Source organism: Mizuhopecten yessoensis, unplaced genomic scaffold (genome assembly GCF_002113885.1).
Source record: "Mizuhopecten yessoensis strain PY_sf001 unplaced genomic scaffold, ASM211388v2 scaffold8783, whole genome shotgun sequence".
NCBI classification, from domain to species: Eukaryota; Metazoa; Mollusca; class Bivalvia; order Pectinida; family Pectinidae; genus Mizuhopecten; species Mizuhopecten yessoensis.
This window is the reverse complement of record NW_018407719.1, coordinates 21,420-39,141: the sequence shown is the minus strand read 5'-3', so window position 1 is coordinate 39,141 and position 17,722 is coordinate 21,420. Positions and strand designations below refer to the sequence as shown.

Sequence of the window (17,722 nt, the reverse complement as noted above, 5' to 3'; positions counted from 1 at the left end):
TTTATTTTCTTCCTGCTGTGATTCATTTTTAAGTGTATATAAAATTAACATCATAAAATCTTCCTGTTGCTGTGGGAGGAAAACTCGTCACGGTTATGACCAAGAGAGTGTTCTGTGTACCATATAAGGCAGCAATACTAGAGGTTGGCTGGCGATTGTGTACCAAATAGAATGAATTACCTCAAGAGGGTGTTCCTATAACCACATAAAGTACCACATAATGTATCATCACTACAGGGCGTTCTGTGTTCAGTGCAGTCCTGGCTGTGTGACAGTTTGGTGGGACGGTGCAGTCCTGGCTGTGTGACAGCTTGGTGGGACGGTGCAGTCCTGGCTGTGTGACAGCTTGGTGGGATGGTGCAGTCCTGGCTGTGTGACAGCTTGGTGGGACGGTGCAGTCCTGGCTGTGTGACAGCTTGGTGGGATGGTGCTATCCTGGCTGTATGACAACTTGGTGGGATGGTGCAGTCCTGGCTGTGTGACAGCTTAGTGGGATGGTGCAGTCCTGGCTGTGTGACAGCTTGGTGGGATGGTGCTGACCTGGTTGTGTGACAGTTTGGTGGGATGGTGCAGTCCTGGCTGTGTGACAGCTTGGTGTAACAGTGCAGTCCTGGCTGTGTGACAGCTTGGTGGGATGGTGTATGAGCATGTATTACGTAATGTTGTGTAAAATATGCATCACAATGAAGTAAAAACCCAAATGAAGCTGTGATACATTATTTGACCCCATTCTTAATTAAGTTCTTAATGATGTTTCCAGCCGAGTGCCCCCAAGAAATATAGGTTAGTAGATGTAGATAGTCCCACTGAATTCCTTCTCAGATGTTGCAAATTCTGATAAATGCACAACTTTTTACAGAGTTGTTTATGCTAATAACACACATTTCAAATTTACAGTACAATTCCACTGACAATGATTCAACACAATCCATACCTGATATGTCAACAAAATAACTATTAATTTATAAACTGTTGTCCTTAATATTACTAATATTAATGTTCTGTATATGTGATCCAGCTTCAGCTGAAACACATAGATTTTTGTGCTTCCTTCAATACTGATTTTGGTGTCTTGATATATCGACAATAAGTATCAGACGACCATGCAGCGTCCCAAAGTTTTAATCAAGTGATCCTCTACTTGTCCTACATCTATATACAGTAAACCCTGACTATATTGACACCTGACTTAAAGGAAATGACCTGTTATGTAAAGTAAATCCTGACTTTACTGACACCTGACTCTAAGGACATCCTGTTATATACAGTAAAACCCGAGGCCTCTTGTTATTTTCATTCAATCAAATCTATGGAGTTCATTTTGGTTTTCAAACTTTCAATAACTCAAGTTTTCTATTTGAAAGTAATGATATTGATTTAATGTGTGACCTTGACACTGTTTTACCCTGACATAATTCCCCCAGCAGGTGCCCCTGTATTAAGTTCAGTGCTGAACCTTAAGAACCATCTGAGTGAGTCCAACAGCTCACTGACCAGTAGTACTTCGTCCATGGATCAGTCAGAAAAGGATGGCACTGAAAAACAGATACCGCACGCGACAAGAAAGGTGACAAAGGCCACAAGCGGTATGTATCAACATCAGTTTGGAAAAAGATAGGATTTATTAGTTAAGGGTATATGTTACCATAGTGGACATTAATCTCTTTTTCAAGAAAGAGCCTGCAAATATCTGTTTGTGTATAGAAAATTTGGAATTGGTTACATGTAGAACATGGCAAATATCTTCCAGAGTGAATCCATTGATAAAGGCTGGGTATTTCTGAATCCTTTTAATTTTATAGGGGCTGACTGAAAAAATATTTAATGGAGATAACTCTAACACCAATCAAATAAAAAATGTGTAAGGTATCATATACCCTTAACTCTACCCAAAATCAGAGGTAGACACAAATATGTCATATCCCGACACAATTATATCATATCATGTCTCTATTATTAAATACAGTACTTTATGTTGTTCAGAGTACACTTGTCAGGGTCAAGTGTCGGAACAGATAAGGGGTCAGCTCCGTCTCCTAAACCGTCGGCCATGATTCTGAAGTACCAGCGACTGTACATATCACCGAGATTAAGGACCTCCTTCTGTGTTTCCTGTACATCCTGAAACACCTCCCAAACGGTAATACAATTCTTATACTCATCGTATTTGGTCTCAAATGGACATTTCATTGAAATAATCCGGGTTGGCTGTGAGTTTTCGATGATTCAGCACCTTTTGAACTCTATGTGTTGGTGGACATTGCTTTGATTCACATTGTCGGATGCAGGTTGTGTTGGACCTCTTAACACATGGATGGATTATTATATGTTTATATGAGAAATAAAGCTAGAATAAGGAGTAGAGTATGGGAGATACTCACGGCAAGTTACTACTGTTTAAAACAATTATATATATGTATTATTTGACTTTGTCCGTCAGCTACCTAACTGCACGGTGATACTACTGTATACTGGGAAGTGTTCACTGCAGTTTAACTTTTGCCCTTTTTCACTCTCCCTGATGAGGGCGAATTTATCATGACAGCAACTTTTAGTTCTCAACATGTAGTACATAGTGATTACATGTGATTGGCCAAGTTACACTGGGTGAATAAGGATCTTATCGGAAAAAGGTGAATATTTGACAGGGTGAAAATGTTTCGGTATACAGTATTGGTTTTAAACATACATATTTGATATAACGAACTCCTGCTCATTAAGAAGTTATTTTGTGTCGTCCCGTCCTGGCAATCAAAGTTTCTCACATTTCACACTCTATAACAGATTTGTCAGTTTAAAATCACTCTAAATTTGATTTCTGTTTTTCAGATATCCTCCTTGGCTGGTTCAATAATTCCTCAGAGTTTGACATAATAGATTTCTTCAGTATTTTAGAGTAAGTATAATTTCACAGTGAATGTTACCAGCTATGAATCTGTGTCCTCAGAGTTGAGATAAATTGTAAAACAATAACAAACTAGAGACATTCTTTCTGCTGATTGTATAATTGTTATGAATAGGAGACCTTCTTTCTGCTAATGATAATAGAATTGTTGAAGATTGGGGACCTCCTTTCTGCTGATTTTATAATCGTTATGAATAAGTTGTTTAAAGTAAAAAGTTGACGCTGGACAGACTTTCTTTCAGGGCCGGTATTCATGAAACCATTCTCTTGCTCAGAATGAATTTTGTACTCAAGCCAATTTTCTTGTGAGTCATCTAAACCATGTGACACAGAAAAAAAGTATTGAAAACGGTATATGGCGAATTGTGCTCGACAAATCTTGTAAATTGTTGACAACAATTTCTATTAAACTTTCTCTGAAACAAGAAATTGTGCTTGAGCATAGAATCTGAGTTTGAGCGTGAGAACGGTTTCATGAATACAGACTCCGATGATTGTGATGTTGTGAAGGATTGCAGATCTTTTGGCTGCTGTGCTAATATTACTCTGTTATTAGTATATGACACTACACACGAGTTACTCTGGTCTTCCACTCTTCGATTTAAAATGATATCAGTCACCTTTAAAAACAGCTTACAGATACCTGATGGAAGTCTGGTCATTAACAGTACAGTAGTTAATAAAAACCGTTAACCATGGCAGAGTCACACTTGGTTTCACAGCTTTATAATCAATACTAGAGATCGTAGCCGTTTAATCCCCGTCTGTACTGCCGATTAAGTCATCATTCACCCCCTAAAGTCACATTTGAACTCGTCCAATTCAATGGTTGGAATAGTTCATTCTGAAGTTTCAGGGGTGAATGAGTTACTCATTCACCCCTAAAGTCACATTTGAACCTTACCTAATCAAAGACTAGGCAAGTCCAGTTTAAATATGTAGGGGTGAATGAGTTAAAAATAGCATCATATCATATCTTTTCGTTGATATCAGTATATTTGATATGAAAGTAAATCAATATTTTAGATGTGGAAATATTTGCTGTTGGTTGTATTCAGATTCTACTTACCAAGAAAAATTGTGAAAGTATAAATCAGCCGGTATCCTGTAATGAAAATTGTATACCGAGAAATTCTGGTGAAGGTTGAAAGCTTGACTGGGCGAAAATTTGCTGTCATACAGGATATATCATCTTATTACAGGGTTTGTTTGACTTACTTTAAATACCAGGGAAAGAAGAAGATCCATGACCTCAGGTATGAATCAATGGCTAGTGTCCTCATATCTATAGAACATACACTGTACGGAGGCAATCGTTCTTCATACTTTTATCATATATATAAAATTAACCATCATCTGACATTTTGTTCAAATTGTACAGGATTAAATATTAAGGCAAAATGCATACAACTGCACCTAAATGAAATACTAGCTATACAGGTTTTTTAGCTCACCTGACCCGAAGGGCCAAGTGAGCTTATGGCATAGTGTGGTGTCCGGCGTCCGTCTGTCTGGCGTCAACTTTTTACTTTAAACTTCTTCTTCTGAATAAGCAAGAGGGTGATGATATTTGGCCAGTAACATGCTGGGATGAAGGGCTACTAAGTTTGTTCAAATAAATGACCTTGACTTATATTCAAGGTCACAGGGGTCAAATATATTTAAAACCTTTAAACAACTTCTTCTGAATAACCAAGAGGCCTAGGTTGATGATAGTTGGCCAGTAACATGCTGAAATGGAGGGGTACCAAGTTTTTTCAAATAAATGACCTTGATATATATTGAAGGTCACAGGGGTCAAATATGTTTAAAACCTTTAAACAACTTCTTCTGAATAACTAAAGCATACAGTGTGATTGCTTGTTGATGTAAATGACCTTGACATACTTTCATGGTCACATCTGGTCCATAGTGCATAAATCTTTAAAGGTCATCTTCTCAATAAACAAAAGGTATATAAGGTGGTGTATTTGGCAAGTTGCATTCTGGGAAGAAGGGCTTTTTAAGGTCACAGGGGTCAAATGTGTTTTAATCGTTTAACAGGTTCTTCTGAATTACTTGAAGTCAAGACACTGATATTTTGCCTGTAGCTTTATTTCAGTTCACTTTTAAGGTTACAATTGTGAGATTAATACCAGGTGAGCGATGCAGGCCGATTAAGCCTCTTGTTTTAGACCACTTTAAAGGTTTCAAATGTGAAATTGATACCAAGTGAGCAATGTAGGCCAATTGGGCCTCTTGTTTATGACTTATTTTTCGAATGACAGTGCTGTCATCATGTCTCTCAACTCTTGGCTAGAACTTTATCAGGCAAAATTAGCAAAAAAATCTGAAATTGTACCCTCTACAGGCTGTATAGTATGGCTTGGTGCCAGGGGTGACTTGAGGGGTGATTATGGACTTGTCTGTGTTAAGTTTCCTGGCTGCACCATTGTCTATTGATTACAGTACATGATTTCTACAAGACAATTTACTTTGCCTCGTACATTGCAGGTGTCTCATTTGTGCCACAATGGCCTCTGTACTAAGTTTGAACACCTGAATCTTTAGCCAGGTTACATCAATAACAGCATACAATCCTGCAAGCTGAGGCAGCCTCAGACTTGTTTAGGCCATAGCCCTCATCCAAAGTGTAGTTTTTTTGACAAGCAGAGATGAACAACAACTCAAGTAAGTTTTGAAATTAAATAATCAAACAATTATTTACATTGAAATTCCAAAAAAGCACACTAATAAATGCACATTTTAAAAAGCACAGTCATCTTAACACTTTTTCTTATCACAGTTTTTTTAACACAGTCTGTTTTTAGCACATCCTCTTAGCATAAAGATTTTGGGTCATCCTATCCAGATTTATATGTCACTGCGGGAACACATGCCTTTGCATGCATGCGATACCATCTGATTCTGTGATATCCTCTCCTTAGTTTGAACATGAGATGTCTTTGATATTGCTGATGATATAACTGTCTCTTTCACTCGCCAAAGGACTGCCAACTGCATGTAGCCTCAGCACTGTAGAGTCTGCTATACCAAAGTTGCACAGATGAACAGCAGTGTGAATTCTAGCAGGAAAGTTGCGGTAACGAGTCATCAATTTTTCTGGTTTGTTTTCTGAAGCACTCTGTTAAAATATTCAAATTTCTGAGTGCTTGTTAGTAGTTTGGTGCTGTCCAGACACTGGGTGCTGAGGTACTTGAGCACACATTGTTTGAAGTGATGTTCATCTTTAGCACTGAGGCATAGCACTATCCCCTGAACCAAGATGTTAAATTATCACTTGTGTATATTATTGTATATGGAGAAAAAGCTTGAATCTCGCAATTCAATTATATTTTTGAGATAAATATAATCATGGAATTAGATTATCTAGGTCTGTGATATAATTAAGCATCGCATGCATAAATAAGTATTGTATAAAATCAAATGTGTTACTTCAGTGTTTTGCTGTTTATTTGAATTCCTATTCCTTCTATGCTGACTGCTACAAGCATTGAACTTTCAACGTCACAGCCGATTGGATCCCATTTATTAAAAGAATTAGTAGATAACTTGTTATTCTACATGTAAACCAAAGTTTTCAAAATTGTAAATAATTTGATACCCGTGTTTACATCTGAACTGATCAAAAATCATTTTGCTTATCAGATCACAAGAGCCCACCAGCACAACAAGGGTAAAGGCAGAGGGCTACAGAAAAAGATCTTAAAGGTATGGAACAGCCTCTCAAATGATCTAAGAAGTGTAAAAAAATGTTCTGCAGTCTGTTGCTAACATGGAACAGCAATATTTGCAAATTTTCTATTTTTGTCTTTTTGAAGCTTTTGCAAAAATTTGCATAATTTGTAATTTTCAATGTAAGTTAGCAGTCTAAGGGGAGGTAATTTATTATACTTATAACAGAGTTTTCTCCCTTCTATTGCACACACACATCAAGCATGGAAATATATGTCATAGATGTATGTGTATGTGCAGCATATAACCTGTCAATTTTTAGCTCACCTGGTCCTATGCCATACTGACGCGTCGTCCGTCCGTCAACGTTTTCTTTAAAACGCTACTTGTCCTGAGTCCTGAAAGGCCAAGTAGATTTTCNTGACTGGAAGCATCCCTCGGTAGTTGAGATTCAAAATTGTACAAATGGTTGGGCTGACCCCCCAGGGGGCTGAGTGGCGGGGCCAAAAGTTGGCAATATGGCTATATTGCTACAAACGACTTCTGTAGAACTATGCACAGGATATCAACCATATTTGACTGGAAGCATCCCTAGGTGGTGGGGATTCAAAATTGTACAAATGGTTGGGCTGACTCCCCAGGGGGCTGAGGGACGGGGCCAAAAGGGGGCAATTTGGCTATATTGCTACAAACGACTTCTTCTGTAGAACTATGCACTGGATATCAACCATATTTGACTGGAAGCATCCCTAGGTGGTGGGGATTCAAAATTTGGTTGGGCTGACCCCCCAGGGGGCTGAGGGGTGGGGCCAAAAGGGGGCAATTTGGCTATATTGCTATAAACGACTTCTTCTGTAAAAATATGCCATGGATATCGATCATATTTGGTCAAAAGCATTCATGGGTGGCAGGGATTCAAAATTGTACAAATGGTGGGGCTGACCCCCCCGGGCTAAGGGGTGTGGCCAAAAAAGTGTATTACTTGGAAATAGTTGAGATCCCCACCCCAGAACTATATATACAAATGCTTGGCATAAAGAGACAAAAGTAGTCGTGGTATTAGAATAAACCTGGGGTCTGACCGTACCCCTAGGGACCTAGTTTCTTAGTCACAGCTTGGAAACAGTTGAGATTCATTCCCACCCTATAACCATGCATATATCCAATTGCTGAGTATAAAGAGATGAATGCACATATGCTTCCAGGACGGCCTTGGGGACTGCCCCACCCTTGGAGACTTAACCCCTGGTTCATAACTTCGAAATGGTTAAGATCCCCACCCCAAAACTATATATACAATTGTTGGGCATAAAAAGATGGATGCAGTCATGATATTAGAATTGACCCCTAGGTCTGCCCCACCTTTGCAGACTTAACCCCTGGGTCATAACTTTGAAACGGTTGAGACCCCCACCCCAAGACTATAAATACAAATGCTGGACAAAAAAGAGACGAATGCAGTCATGATATTAGAATTGATCCTGGGGTTTGGCCACAACCCTGGGGATCTAGTTTCTGAGTCACAGCTTGGAAACAGTGGAGATCCCCACCCAATAACCATACATTAAATTGCTGGGCATGAAAAATCTAATACAGACATACAACAAGAATTGGCATTGGGGTCTGGCATATTCCCTTGTATCTCATTGGAGAATATTTTGCCATGATTGCTTAGATATCCAGGTGGGCGATACAGGCTCTCTGGGCCTCTTGTTTATAAATGGTGGGTCTGACCCTCCTTGGGCCTGAGGGGTAGGACCCAATAGGGGTAATTTAGCAAATTCTTTAAAATTCTTCTTCTTCTGTAGAAATGACAGGATTTTGTCCATGTTTGGTCTAAATTTAAAACATCCTGTATTAAAGGGGACTTAATTTTAGCTCACCTGCCCGAAGGTCCAAACCCACCATTTTTACAAAATTGAGTCCCCTTGGTCTGCATCATCCTTAGGCCAATTTTGCATAATAAACTGCTGGAAATGAAAGAGAAGGGAAACAAGGAACTTAAAGATAACTACAGGATATGGAAAGTTCAACCTCTTACGGAAACCCTGTTAGACTACTGCGTTGTTGATGTAGCCGCCATGTTCCCGACGTACAAGAAGCTGAAAGAGTCTGCTGATGTTCTGCCTCGACTGTCAGTAGCCTCTGAACGGTATGCAGACGTTCTGCCTCGACTGTCAGTAGCCTCAGAACGGTATGCAGATATCTGGCGAGGCATGGAAGTACGATCTTTCGACAAGTTGGAGTTTAATGCCTACCTTCCGCTGGACATTTTCCATTTGGATCCACCAAAGCGAGTTCCATAACAACCAATCAAGGACTGGTTCCCAGTCTTGTTGAGTCTGTAGGAAAGTACAGCAACAATAATATCATCGATAGTTCCCGGACTAAAACCCAACATTTAAATAACTACCAAAAAAATATATTTTATGCTTTTTAAAGATTCATTACAAGCCCAAGTCATTGTGAGTTCATCCTCGATACTCCAGGGGTAATGCTCACTTTCGCTCTCTGCACTGGAATATGTCATTGCGAAATTGAAGGCACGCGGCTAGCTATTTGATTGGTGTCAGGTAAAATAAGCTGAATAATCACTAGGCTGACACTTGGCCTTTGAAGATTACAGAGGAGCGACGCCAGACTTCAGAGCCAATACGTTTTACCGTTACGCGACCACGAGATTCTTATTATGTACATCAAAGGAACAAACTAGTCTTCTCGTCTCATACTTGCTGCACATTTGAACCTTCAATTTTGCTTCGACATATTCCAGGGCTGCAGAGGGCGAAAGTAAGTGTCACTCCTGGATATTGAGGATGTTGCAAGGTATGAAAAGTTCGGAACAATTTGCATCCAAGTGTGCATTTGCTGGTAGGTGCAGTCTGACTTCGGATTGTGTCAAGTATTGAATCAGGGTCTTGACTCATTCACCCCTGCAATTTCATAATGAACTATTCCAACCTTTGAATTGGAAGAGTGCAAATTTGTCTTTGGGGGGTAGAGGGATTAAAACAATAACCAAGATATTGCTTAATCTTGAGAAAGAGATTGAAACTGTGAACACTTTTTAATTCTTTACAATGTTGTTATATAAGCAGGTCAACTAGTACATTATTTTTAGCTCACCTCGCCGGAAGGGTCCATCATCCGTTCGTCGTCCGTCCGTCGTCAACATTTTACTTTAAACAACTTCTTCTCAGTAACCAAAAGGCCTAGGGTGATGATATTTGGCCAGAAGCATGCTGGGATGAAGGGCTACCAAGTTTGTTCAAATAAATGACCTTCATCCATTTTCAAGGTCACAGGTGTCAAATATGTTAAATTCTTTAAACAACTTCTTCTGAATAACCAAGAGGCATAGGGTGATGATATTTGGCCAGAAGCATGTTGGGGTAAAGGGCTACCAAGTTTGTTCAAATGAATGACCTTCATCTACATTCAAGGTCACAGGAGTCAATTGTCTTGAAAACCTTTTAAACAACCTCTTCTGTATAACCAAAAGATCCAGGGTGATGATATTTGGCCAGAAGGATGTTGGCATGAAGGGCTACCAAGTTTATTCGAGCAAATGACCTTCACTCATATTCAAGGTCAAAGGGGTCAATTGTCTTAAAAACCTTTAAACGACTACTTCTGTATAACCAATAGGTCCAAGGTGATGATATTTGGCCAGAAGGATGTTGACATGAATGACCTTCATCCATATTAAAGGTCACAGGGGTCAATTGTCTTGAAAACCTTTAAACGACTTCTACTGTATAACCAGGGTGATGATATTTGGCCAGAAAGATGTTGGCATGAAGGGCACTCAAGTTTGTTCAAACAAATGACCTTTGTCCATAGTGCATAAATCAGGTGGTGATATTAGGCAAGTTGCATTCTGGGAGGAAGGGCTATGAAGTTTGTTCAACTTAATGTCCATGTTTGACTTTCAAGGTCACAGTGGTCAAATGTGTTTTAATCGTTTAACAGGTTCTTCTGAATGACTTACTTGAAGTCAAGACACTTATACTTTGCTTGTAGCTTTATTTTATTCCACTTTTAAGGTTACAATTGTGAGATTAATACCAGGTGAGCAATGCGGGCCCATTGGGCCTCTTGTTTATAAATGGTGGGTCTGACCCTCCTAGNGGGGGGGGACCCAATAGGGGTAATTTAGCAAATTCTTTAAAATTCTTCTTCTTCTATAGGAATGACAGGAATTTGTCTAAAACATCCTGCCCGAAGTTAATTAACTTTTCCTTTATAACGCTACTTGTCCTGAACGGCGAAGTAGATTTGGACTAAATTTGGTCTGCATCATCCTCATCCATTTTGTATAAACAGTGGGTTAGGACACCCTGGGGGCAGAGTTGCAGGGCCCAATAGGGGAAATAGAGGTAAAAACCTTTGAAATCCTTCTTCTACCATTGGGATTAAGGGATTTCATCCCAATTTTGTATGGAGCATTCTTGGGCCAAGGGGACTCAGTTTTGTATAAACAGTGGGTTTGGGCCCCTTGGGGCAGAGTTGAGGGGCTCAATAGAGGAAATAGATGTAAAGTATTTGAAATCCTTCTTCTCCCGTAGGTATTAAGAGGTTTTATCCCAATTTGATCTGGAGCATCCTTGGGCCAAGGGGACTCAATTTTGTATAAACGGTAGGTTTTGACCCCCTGGGGACAGGAGCAAGGCCCAATAGGGGAAATATAGGTGAAAACCTTTGAAATCCTTCTTCTATCATAAGGATTAAGGGGCTTTATCCCAATTAGGCCTGGAGCATCCTTTGTCCAAGGGGACTCAAATTTACATAAACGGTGGGTTTGGCCCTTCTTGGTGCTGTGAGTTGCGGGGCCCAATAGGGAAATTTGATGTTTAAATATTTAAAATCCTTCTTCTGTACCATTGAAGGAGTATTGTATTGTGATTACTAATGTGCTACATTGTACTTTGTATGTTGTATTACTTGTTGTCATTAATGCCTCCTGGGCGAGTTGAGCTTATGCCGTACTGCGGCGTCGGGCCGTCAACCTGTTCTTTTAAACAACTTCTTCTGGAGACCTGGAGGACCTAGGGTCATGATATTTGGCCAGTAGGTACCTAGGATGGAGTGCTATAAAGTTTCCTAATTAAAATGACCTTGACCTACTTTCAAGGTCACAGGGGTCAAATATGTTAAAAAATGCAAGCAACAATATCCTAAGAACCCTTTGGACTAGAGTCATGATACTTAGTAATATTATGTAGACCAGCAGTGCAAATATTTTTCTTAATTACAGTAATGAGGTCAAAGGTCAACTTTAAGTGCTAGTTGGGGGTCAAATGTCAACATGGGTTAAAAGCTTTAACAATCTTCTTCTCAAGTTCCATAAGGCACAGGGTCATAATATTTGGCCAGTAGGTACCTGGGATGGCGTGCTATAAAGTTTCCTCATTTAAAATCACCTTGACCTACTTTCAAGGTCACAGGGCTCAAGGCTCAAATATGTTAAAACTTCAAACGACGATATCCTAGGAAGCATTTGGGGTAGAGTCATGATACTTGGGTATGTTATGTAGACCAGCAGTGCAAATCTTTTTCTTCATTACAGTAACGAGGTCTGACATTTTATCTTCAAATTGTTGAAGTTGGTCAGTACCATTTAGAAGTAGAAGTTAGAAGTAGAAGAGGTCAAATGTCAACTTTAAGTGCTAGCCGGAGTCAAAGGTCAACATGGGTTAAAAGCTTTAAAATTACAATTTCAAATTTCAAACAATAATATCTTGAGAAGCGTTTAAGAGTACAGTCCCTTTGGGCCTCTTGTTTCCATCTTAGTCTGATTCCTCAAAATGGCTCACGTCTGGTGAAGCAGCAGTCGCCTGCGAAGGAGTCAACTTGAGCAGAAAAAGTGAACTAACTGTCTTAACAGTAGCCACTACCACAAAGGTTTTCATCTTCAATGTTTTCAAACTGGGACAGTCTGTGTTTGATAGTGGCCTTCGTGACATTCTGGAGAATAAATCTATCGAGAAGCTAATGTTTGACTGTAGACAAGATTCCGACAGCTTGTGGCACCAATTTAAGGTTAAGCTTACAGGTGTGTTGGATCAGCGACTCCTGGACATAATCTACCGTCGAAATCACAGACCAAGACAATCGTACGGGTCGATTAAAAGAAGTGAAAAAGATGAAGTGGAAAATATAAACGGCTACAAACGCTGTCTCGGTAACTACGTCTACAACTCAGAACTGCTGAAAAGGAAAGAGAAGAGAACTGCTGAAAAGGAAAGAGAAGAGAACTGCTGAAAAGGAAAGAGAAGAGAACTGCTGGAAAGGAAAGAGAAGAGAACTGCTGGAAAGGAAAGAGAAGGGAAACAAGGAACTTAAAGATAACTACAGGATATGGAAAGTTCAACCTCTTACGGAAACCCTGATCGACTACTGTGTTGTTGACATAGCTGCCATGTTCCCGATGTACAAGAAGCTGAAAGAGTCTGCTGATGTTCTGCCTCGACTGTCAGTAGCCTCTGAATGGTATGCAGATATCTGGCGAGGCATGGAAGTACGATCCTTCGAGTTTTCCGTTTGAACTAGCGTATCATATACTCTCCGTCATAATCTATGGAAGCTGTAATCAGTAGCACGATGTCATAATCTATAAAAGCTGTAATCAGTTGCACGATGTCATAATCTATGGAAGCTGTAATCAGTAGCACGATGTCATAATCTATAAAAGCTGTAATCAGTTGCACGATGTCATAATCTATGGAAGCTGTAATCAGTAGCACGATGTCATAATCAATGGAAGCTGTAATCAGCAGCACGATGTCATAATCTATGGAAGCTGTAATCAGTAGCACAATGTCATAATCTATGGAAGCTGTAGTCAGTAGCACGATGTCATAATCTATAAAAGCTGTAATCGGTTGCACGATGTCATAATCTACGGAAGCTGTAATCAGTAGCACGTTGTCATAATCTATAAAAGCTGTAATCGGTTGCACGATGTCATAATCTATGGAAGCTTTAATCAGTAGCACAATGTCATAATCTATGGAAGCTGGAATCAGTAGCACGATGTCATAATCGATGGAAGCTGTAATCAGTGGCACGATATACATATCTACATCATCCTATAGGTCTGGGCCATAAGGTCATCTGATCAGGTATACGTATACTTAAGTTTGTGTAAATATTTGATGAACGAACTAATCAGTATGATGATTTCATCTCCATTTTCTGGAGGATCACAAACTTTGAACCCTGGTCTAATATATATATATTTTATCATAAGCTAACAATTTTGGTAGCTGATGATGTCAACTATTGTATGCATTCAGCATGATTCATAAAAGTGCTCATAAGGCGTTCTGTGATATGAAAAATATTTCAGTTAGATCATAATGATTAATTGTTATTTTATTTGTTAAATCAGTACTTAGTTGAGCACAAAACAAACATGTTAATCACAATCAAATGTCACTTACCTCGTCACTCCATGAATGAAAGCCTGCGAACTGTGCTTATGTAACAAGGGTTTTTGATTGGATGATGTTATGACGTCGGCGTATTGATTTTTTAAAATGATTTTGTGATTTGCATCATTTGATGCGTGATTTATCAAATTAAATGTTTGAAAATATTTAATTGTTTTTTTTATGTATATAAGAATTAAATTATAAGCATAAACATTAATGATTTTTTACATTATTGAGCCATAACATAAAAAAAGGAGTGTACTCTTTTCATAAACCGCTTCGCGGTTTATTCAGAGTACACTCTTTTTTATGTTATGGCTCAATAACGTAAAAAAAATCATAAATGTTTATGTTTAAATAATCTTATTATAGAGCAGATTTATATATAGCAAATGTTTGTTCGAAAGAGGGTTTATTTGTATTATGTTCAGATGTATTTTTTTCTTGACTAATTTCAATTTTTCAAAACACCTAATTCCACCGTATTACTGCTGAGAATCACGTGACATGATCATGACCGTATACCCCCTGAGATTTTTCGTATACCCTCTGAGATTTACGAATGCGGTTTGGTACACTGTAGTTTTTAACCAATCAGATTCCTAGATTTTGCACAATATTGAAACAGACTATGATCATCTCCTGTCCATGCTGATGCATCAGTCTGCACAATATTGAAACAGACTATGATCATCTCCTGTCCATGCTGATGCATCAGTCTGCACAATATTGAAACAGACTATGATCATCTCCTGTCCATGCTGATGCATCAGAGCCATGCTGACATACATGTGTCGGGGATACCGCCACGAATGGGAGTGGAGGTCGTGCCCCTAAATCACCTACTAGAGAATCTGTGTGAAGTGAACAACATTCAGTTCATCAGGCAACTTAATATAACTAGCAAAACACACTTCCACAGGGATGGGATTCACCTTACAAACACAGGGATGGAATTCACCTTACAAACACAGGGATGGGATTCACCTTACAAACACAGGGATGGGATCCCGATTCACCTTACAAACACAGGGCCTGGTGTGTTATTGAGGAACATCAATGAGTATCTACATATTCTCAAGCAGGTAAAGAGAACAAGCAGTGTTAACTTTCACAAACCAGCACCCAATGAATCATAGCATGGAGGCAATTCTCATTTCACACAAGAAAAGGAACAAAACTGTGGTTATTGTGGTGAACCAAACCACATTACCAGAGCATGCAGACATAAGGCATATGAGTGGGGCAAATATGGACACAAGGAGAAATTTTGTAAACTATATCAATGAAGGGTGACAAAGAAGACAACGCCATCACCCGGAAACATAGTAGTGGTTCCTCCTTGGATACATAGTAGTGATTCCTCCTTGGATACATAGTAGTGGTTCCTCCTTGGATACATAGTAGTGGTTCCTCATTGGATACATAGTAGTGATTCCTCCTTGGATACATAGTAGTGATTCCTCCTTGGATACATTAGTAGTGGTTCCTCCTTGGATACATAGCAGTGATTCCTCCTTGAACTTTGCCAAAAGAAACAAATAATATTTGACATTTTTTTACACAATCAAGATATGTGACACATGTCAAAATGATCATTGTACATGTTGTAAATGTCCTGATCATAACCAAATATCGTCTACTGTCACAGCTGAAAATCAAGATGTGTGTGAGAATAAATGCTATAAATCTAGTGAACCTATTTCAAATACATAGTCAGTTCCCTGGAGTAATGATCATAATAATGAGACTACATTTGGACTTGTAAAGAAAGGTTTAAGAAAGGTTTAAGAAAAGCCAATCTAAATGTGCAACACCTGAAGCCTAAACTAGAAGATCTGAAACTAACTTTGCAGGATAAACGATCTGTAGATATCCTAGGTACCTATTTGTGAAATATTTCTTTCGGACACTGGTGATTGCCTACACATCAATGGTTTTGAGTTTGAAAGAAGAGATCAAATTGGACAAAAAGGAGGTGGTATATATATCAAATTTAATCAAATCCTGAGACGCAAAGATCTAGAAATCAGTGAGGTGGAAAGTATATGGCGCCAAATAGATCTTCCCTGCTCTAATCCTATCTTACTATGCTCTGTATATAGACCCCCAAGTTCTAACAGTGACTGGATTGATCATTTTGAGAAAGAGCTGATGCAAAATTAAGCCACTGATTTCAAAAATAGTGAAATAATTATTGCAGGTGACCTGAAAATAGATTATTTGAAATCACCTCCACAAAGATGGTTACACTGTTTTGAATTATATCACCTAGAGCAAGTTATATCTGAAGCTACTAGAATCACAGAAACCTCAGAAACATGAATTGACCATATTTATACTAACAGGCCAGAAAATCTATATGAAATTCTCATTGTACACATTTCATTTTGTAATATACTACAGATGGTTTCACTCATGAAAGGGTGCTACAGTGAGCTCTGGTAACGACGGCGCAAAGGCAGGTCACTGCAGTCTGCAACAAGGCTACAGTGAGCTCTGGGAAGGATGGAGGAAAGGCAGCAAGAAAGTTGCTCCAAATTTTCTTTAAGAAGGAGGAGCTAAAAGTGCGGAAGCATTGCCTTGCTCCCATCTAATGGCCTTATAATACTGGACCAGACCATTACAGATGCCATTGCCTTGCTCCCATCTAAAGGCCTTATAATACTGGACCAGACCATTACAGATGCCATAACAGGTATACTATTTGATAGGTTTAATGGGGTACCATGTACTGTCATGTAAAGGCATTCGGTTAATATAGGAGCATGGTTTGTGTTCAATGAGACCGGGGCTTGAAAAATTTATACTAGGATTGGCAACTGGAAACTCACAGCAGGAAATCTGGTAGCCTGACTTAAATGTTGAAGCTCCCAAGAAACAAAGCCTGGTAGTAGCCATTTAAGTAAATTGGTAACCCTGTGGTATTGGACATAGGATTTGTCAATCTCTACAGTACAATTGAGACCCTAAAAAAACTTTAAACATTGCTTAAAATTTGAAGTATACCATTTTCTAGTTATAAAAAGGAAAATGAATAAACTATACTGAGTTTTCTTTTTTCTTTCCATATTTTTCATTCTTTTTTCTTTCCAGATTTTTCACTCTTTGTGAGTGGTGACAAGAGGTGGAAAGTTCGGGATGCCATGGCCAGCCTTCTGACCTCTTACAGGGCCAAAAGGAAAACAATGAAAATAATATCTTGATGATTTATTTTAAAAATAATAAATCATGGTCTATTTTAATTTATATGAATTCTAGTCTTTATTTAAATCTTGCTGATTTGTGCTGTATGTAAGGCGTATCCCGGTTTTACATTATTACATTCGGGTTAATTTCCTGCTGTAATGGCTGCCAAAATACTGCTGAATTGCTCTTTTACAAATTTGATACGCGGAGAGGCTGTTGAATTCCTGCTCGAGAGATCCTACTATGCTGTCAGCTAAAAACCTGCTGCAATGACTACTGAGATCTTACTGTGCTGTCCGCTGAAAACCCGCTGCTTTGACTGCTGAGATCCTACTGTGCTGTCCACTGAAATCCTGCTGCAATGACTGCTGAGATCTTACTGTGCTGACCGCTGAAATCCCGCTGCAATGACTGCTGATATCTTACTATGCTTTCCACTGAAAACCCGCTGCAATGACTGCTGAAATCCTACTATGCTGTCCACTGAAATCCCACTGTAATGACTGCTGAGATCCTA

At 39.1% G+C, this 17,722-nt stretch overlaps 1 long non-coding RNA gene across 2 annotated transcripts; it reads left to right on the top strand.

The window, feature by feature from the left end:
* The first annotated feature begins 355 nt into the window (after positions 1-355).
* On the top strand, positions 356-17,233 carry LOC110456528. 2 transcript variants are annotated; one of them, XR_002463593.1, is made up of 8 exons: positions 356-783; positions 1,428-1,586; positions 1,984-2,140; positions 2,830-2,896; positions 4,108-4,161; positions 5,399-5,575; positions 5,894-6,010; positions 6,554-6,834. It is a non-coding gene; the product is annotated as an uncharacterized LOC110456528 (long non-coding RNA). The 2 variants fall into 2 exon arrangements; XR_002463592.1 differs by lacking the exons at positions 356-783; positions 1,428-1,586; positions 1,984-2,140; ... (1 more) ...; positions 4,108-4,161; positions 5,399-5,575 and adding exons at positions 16,423-16,714; positions 17,113-17,233 and having other exon boundaries at positions 5,583-6,010; positions 6,554-6,616.
* The last annotated feature ends 489 nt before the right edge of the window (positions 17,234-17,722 follow it).